This window comes from Tupaia chinensis, unplaced genomic scaffold (assembly GCF_000334495.1).
Source record: "Tupaia chinensis unplaced genomic scaffold, TupChi_1.0 Scaffold143795_1, whole genome shotgun sequence".
Classification (NCBI taxonomy): Eukaryota; Metazoa; Chordata; class Mammalia; order Scandentia; family Tupaiidae; genus Tupaia; species Tupaia belangeri.
The window spans coordinates 749527-756293 of record NW_006203645.1 but is presented as its reverse complement, the minus strand read 5'-3'; positions in this window follow the sequence as shown (position 1 = coordinate 756293).

Sequence of the window (6767 nt, the reverse complement as noted above, 5' to 3'; positions counted from 1 at the left end):
TGGGGGGTGATTTCTTGCTTTCTGTCTCTATGTCTCTGTCTGTCTGACGAGCGCACGGGCCCTATAGCGAAAATCTCTCCAAAATAAATAAATAAATAACCTTTAAAAAAAGTTTAAAGAAAATAATTTTTTTAATGTTTAAATATGTTAAATAAATAGGAGTTCCTAGTTCATATTATACAGGTGGGTCTCCTAGTCTACTGGTGATGATAGACAAATGACTGTGATCTTAGAGGCCTTGAATAGTAGCACAGAGAACTGAAAAGCAAAGGCAGAAGTCTGATGACTAGAGGTGAGAATACACTGATGAATAATATGTTATACATAGCCAGACCAGAGATAGTGAAGAACAGAATCTTATAAAAGAATCATAACAAGATCAAGAGGTAAGCCAAAGATTAATTATTTGGGCATGTCTGGCATCAAAAGATAGTACAGTTCCTTTGAGTACCTGAATTGGTTCAAGTAGAGTTCAAATACAGATAACAAGACTGGTGTAACTCAGTGGTATTACTGCCCTTCGTATGGGCAACCAGAAGTGTCTCTCGATCAGTTCAATGGAGGACAGGGTAGTACAGTAACAGCAGCATAATCGCACACAGTAGGCCTCCTCTGTGCCTCTTCATGGCCAACCATGAGCTATCTCAGAAAAGTGACTAAGTCATGAGGCCAGTTAGGATAAAAATAGAATATTTTGAATAAAACTTCCTGGAAATGGGTTTCATTCATTCATCGAACATTCATTGAGCACATGGGTCCAGCAGTTAACATAATGGCTATGTCACTGAACTCCCACATAGTTGACCGCGGTTCAAGTCCCAGACCCAGTGGCTTAAACTCACACCGGGTGCATGTGTGTGCATGCCCAAGATCCCAAGAGGAGAATGGAGGAGAAGGGATTGATGGATTGTGGCATGGCCATTCCCCCTCAGGGGTGATTTCTCGCTTTCTGTCTCTCTGTCTCTCTCTGTCTTCCTGGCGAGCGCAAGCGCCCTATAGGAAAAAAAAAACTAAAAAAAAACCAAAATTTATTGAGCCCCTACACTATGCTAAAAACTACTCTAAGTCCTCAAAAAAAAAAAAAAAAAAAAAAATCCAGACACACACACACACAAAGAAAAACAAAAAAAATTCTACCCAAAGATGACAGAGGTCCAAGACAATTGAAATGAAAGGACATTTTAAAAGACTATGAGATTAACAGAAACTCTACTTAAATATTTTTAAATATGGGGACAAGCAGATGGCACAATGGTTACGTCGCTGGACTCTCACATAGCTGACCATGGTTTCAGTCACCGACCCAGTGGCTTAAAACTCACGCCAGGCTCATGTGCATGTGTGCCCAAGATCCTGAGAGGAGCATGAAGGAGAAGGGATTGTGGTGTGGCCACTCCCCTGGTGGTAGATTTCTCACTTTCTGTCTCTCTGGCAAGCACATGTATCCTATAGCAAAAATCTCTTTAAAGAATTTTTTTTTAATATGACAAGGTCAGTAAAAGGCAATTTAACAACTATAAACTGCTATGAAATTAGGGTAAACAGAATTCAAATTTTATCCAGATACTTGTATTAATGAAAATATTAATTTAACACATGTATTTAAAATAAAAAACATTTTCAGAAATTAGAAAAAAATAAGATAGTTTTACTTCAATTTCACTAAACTTAAATAGCAGAAATCTTTAAAACATGGCTTTCTAGCCTCCTCACCACAATTGATAAAACAGGAAAACATAACTGGAAAAGAGAACTAATTTAGAACAGATGTCAAGGAGGTATTTTTCCAGTAGTGAACTATAAACACATGGAATAAATACCAGAAAATGTATTATGGTAAAAAATCAGAATCAGCTACTAATTAAATGATCTAAGCAGGAAGTCATACACCTAAATATGTAGAATAGGCACTTAAAAAGTAACCCTAAATTAATGGACAAACCAGGTTTTTACTATATAAATCTAACTTAGAGAACACGTATACCTGCAAGCTGTTAAAATTTAGCAACCTCCAAATGCTCATAAAGTCAGCTCTAATTTATCCATAAAGATGTATCCAACTTCCAACCTAACTGGTTAAATAAATGACAACATAATAAAATTTACTGTATTCTTCCTGATCGCTTTGCTTGCTAACATTTTTAAACACCTAAGCTGTTACTTTCTTTATGATCTGCCTTCTTAATAATTCACTCTCTCTATTCACATTCTGAAAGGAGATGCAAAAAGACTGACAAAGCCTCCACGCCTTGTCTAGAAGCAGCAGAAAGAGGACAGTTTTGCCTGCCCAACATGTAGTGAGACTCAGAAAGAAGCTACAGGGGAGAAATCCGTTCTGATGGAAGTTTGCTAATTTGTAGGAAGTCACTTTGTGACTCATCCATATTCAAATGAATGTACACAAACAAATTCCTAAGCTAAATAAAAAATGACTTTTGGACCAGTCAGGTCTTGTTTCTCCTTTATGGACAGAAGGCCGTGGCGCTGGCAGCACATCAACTCACAGGCCACCAGGACCCCACTTGATGGCTATTTGTTTGCCACGCAGGTCAAAGAAGTTTATTAGTTTTACTACTAATATAATACTACCACTAAAAGCATATGTGTTATATACTAAAAACTTAATGAGCCTCCTGACCTCGGCAATCAGGTAGTGAGTTAGGAGAGACCAGGACAAAGCTGACTCATGATCAACAATACTTGGCTGGCCAAAAAAAGCATTCAATTTAGAACCTGAAAGAGCCTAAAGGATCTTAAGGGGAGCCCAACACTATCATTTTACAGATAATGATATTTAGACTTCCCAAAAGATTAACCTATCCAACGTTGGGCAGCTTGCTTCTAGACAGCAAAGCCAGACTTGGGCCTCTGAGTTGCAATCTAGTGCTCTTTGTCACATACAGCTTCTCACTATCGGAGAATATGCTGAAGGAATTGAATTTATGCACTCTTTTTTTTTTTCCCTCAAGATTGGGGTGTTGGGAAAGGGTTATGTAGTTATATTTGGAAAGAAGTATTTACTTCATCCATCAACTCTGCTGATATGCAGATCTTATTTCATAGGCAAAAATAGTATCCTAAATTGATTTATCACATATGAGTAATAACTTACCCCCCCAAAATTATCATAATCTTCCAGAGTTTACCAATGATTGGGGAAAACATGAATAAGAAATAAACTATCCTCTTAAGACTGCAACCCTGATCTCCTGCCATTATTACTAATGAATGAGGAAAGTTTATTTTATAAGGTTTGAAAATATTAGTACTACTGACGATATTAAGAAATATTTTCATCTTGAGTTTTTACTAAAATGTGCTATAACACAGAAAGTCTTTCCTGATCTACTATATTACTTTTTCCTTGTTAAAGTAAACTTTATTATTCTGAGTCACACTGGCTTCCATCTGAAAATTCTGATAAATTATAATTCCAATATCTTTTTGCCCAGTTTACCTCTATATAGTCATACACATGTATACAAATCTTAGAAAAGGTAAGAAGTTCAAGAATTTTCTATCAACACTTATGTCATGGTTCTTAATTCTCTAAATCTTTAGAAATTTTTCCAAAAGTTGATATTAACATTTCCTAACCTACCACATCCAATTCATCATTGAGAAAAAGCAGCATAAGAGAAAGTGCAAATGGGAGGGGGGAGAGGTTAGTTATAAGAGTCAAACCAAAAGTCTATCAGGAAAAACAAAAGTATAGCAAATCTTCCTACGCAGACATAACAGGTACAAGCCATTTCCTTGTTATCACACGCAGCTGTCTGTATGTGGCCAGCACCTTGACGAGGTACATTCAATGACGAGTATCAAAAGTTGAGGTAAAGAAAACATGTTATGATCTCATCTAGTTTACTCATGCCAAGAATATCACAATCCATTTAATTGGGTATGTAAATTATAGCTGTTCTACTGACATTATTTCATGGATATTTAATATCTATACTGAATATTTTTAAATGCCACAGAGATTTCAAAGACGTGTGAGGCTGGCTTTTGAAGTTTACTATTTGACAAGAGCAGAGGTTATGGACATCAGAACACAGAAAGAAGGCAGTAAAATAGGAACTTCATGAAAAAATTGAAGCACAATCTGAGTTCACTCCTTCAGCTAGTTTTAGAGGAAGGGTAAGATTTCAAAAAACAGAGAAGACGTGGGGAGGAGGAAATGCCATAAAAAGGAAAACCATGAACAAATGTGGGAGACTGAAAGGATGCCTGAAGAACAGAAAGGATGCCAATCTGACTAGGACCCGGATACTCTGGAAATAAAGGCCTTTGAGTTTTATTTTGGAGACAAAATCCAGCTGCTGAAGACTTCTGAGGCCAAGAGTGACACAATGATGTATTTTAGGAAGACTAGTCTGGCAATCATAGATCTGATAAGGAAGGGAAGGTTACACAGGTAGTTCCGATAGAAAATTACTGCAATAATCCCAGCTTCCTGAGCCAGGTATGTAAATGCATAAAATCAATAACAGTTGGAAGTTACTAAATTTATGTACTTTAGTATAGTATAAAACTTCTACAATAATTTTATAAAACTTGGACTTACAATTACTTTTTTCCTTCCTAATTTTACCTTAGGTAACAATTCTGGCTTGGAATTTTTATTTTACCTTCCTTCACCTAATCTTTGCTTTAAGATTCATCGTCATTCTTTACATAAAAGCAAAATAAAAATCACTACGATTGTATATTATTTCTTCTTCTGAAAAGCATTTAAAGCAACTTTTAAAATCCCATTTTTTAAAGAATTATCTTATATGTTATACATAATAAACTTGCCCCAAATTTCATATTGTATTTTCCAAGAGAAAGAATACCTTTTTTCTTATAGGCAGATTAGCCCCACAGATCCAAAACAAAATGAGATGCAATTATCCACTGAGACTGTAATAGTTACTTTATGGAAAGATTTTAGGATTGGCTGTCTTAAAAGTATCATGAAAGCAGAAACAAACTGCTTTCTTTCTGTGTGTATACTAGGCCAGCCACACGTGAATGTTCCTCTTATAGAAAAAAAGAATCCACCCAGGAAAATTTTCAACATTCCACAGGTTAAGGTAGTCTTGGGCCAGCCAGTGACATGGCAGCTAAGGTGGCTGGATCCCATATGGCCAACTGTGCAATTCAAGACCCAGACCTTGTGGCTTGATAAACAAGACAGGTGCATGTGCATGGGTGCATGCTCAAAATCAGAGGAGCATGGAGAAGGGACTGCAAAGTGTTCATTCTCCTTAGGGGGTGATTTCTCTCCCTCTCTCTGCCTCCCACAAGCACAAGCACTCTACAGTAAAACTTAAAATAAAAAAGTAGTGTTATTCTGATTCAATTTCCCAAAAGAAGAAATTCAACTATAAAGTACTAAGTTTCACTTTAAATAAAAGTCATCCAAAAGATCATTCAGATTACTAAAATAATTAGGCATATTATGATGTAAGGCATGTGCCACACTACATATGCCTTACATCATATCATACCTGATTTCTAGCAAAGCAGACTCTTGAAAAAGTAGAGAGGGGCTTAAGGTGAAGGTTAGGGTTCAGGGTTTAGGGTTCATGGTTCAGGGGTGGATTAGAGTTAAAAGGAAAAAGAAGAGGAAAAAAGGAGAATATTAATATAGAAAAAGAATAGATAAAAATTATTTTGTTATGAGATCTTGGGTTAAGCAGAGTAGGTGTCTCAGTTTGTAAGCCAGCCTTGTATCCATTTCCATGATTTTCCATTTGAGAGCAAAAAAGTTGTCCCTTATCAGGGACCACTGGAATCTCTCCAACAGGTCAGTTCAGCTTCCTACCCAGAGAAGCACTGAGCCAGAAACAGGCAATTGCATTAGCACACACATCAGCCCTTAGCCTAGCAGAGCTGTGAAGCAAGAGATTGGTGACCTGATACTCAGGAAAGAGGGTGTAAAAGGCAGATGGTGCGGGGAAAGGGGGAAAAGGAAGCAAGGAATTAAGAAAGAGTCCAGAAGACACACCTACCCAGACAAATGCTTTACCTAAGATTCTCAACCATGGCTAGATTTTTTTTTTTTTTTTGTAGTTTAAGGTAAACAAGGACACTGGTTTGAAACTCAACCAGGAGCTTTATAACGACTCTGAGTGGGCAAGGTCCTTTTATATATTAACATTTAGAAAATGTAGTTATTTTAAAAATTCGTTGAAAGATGTCATGTTTCCTAAAAACTGTATCTAATTTTAGGGTTCCTGCTTACAGTGATTCCAGTTCTGCATACGATTTTTTAAACTGAAGGAGGAATGGGAGGGACGCAGAACAAGATTAAATTTTTACACAGCACGGAAATAAAAGTATTTTTAAACCTCCTTGGGGGTGAAGAGTTAGGCAAGAAGTAATACGTGGAAACTGTCAAGTGCTTCTCTGCACACCCACCCACCAGATACCATCGCAGCCTGCTGGGGGAGTCTCCCTCTCCTTGCCTGACAGCTTCACTTTCCTTGAGGTCTGGAGCTGGTGATCACACTGGCCCGTCATGGTATTTTCAGTTAACAAAGCAGTTACTCAACAGGGGAAAAAGCCACAAAGGAGCAGAGCAGCTGCTGCTGCACCCGTGATGCAAGTGCAGGATGAGCCCCGGGCCGCCACCGCCGCCTCGGCTCCTCCGTGACGTCCGGGAGGGGTATCCCCGGCTCTCAGGAAGTGGTGGCCGCGGGCGGCTCCGCCCCCATGCGACTCGGGGCTGGCCGGGACGCCGGTGGCAGGACAGCCGGGCCTGCGGGAGGTAGGGCGGG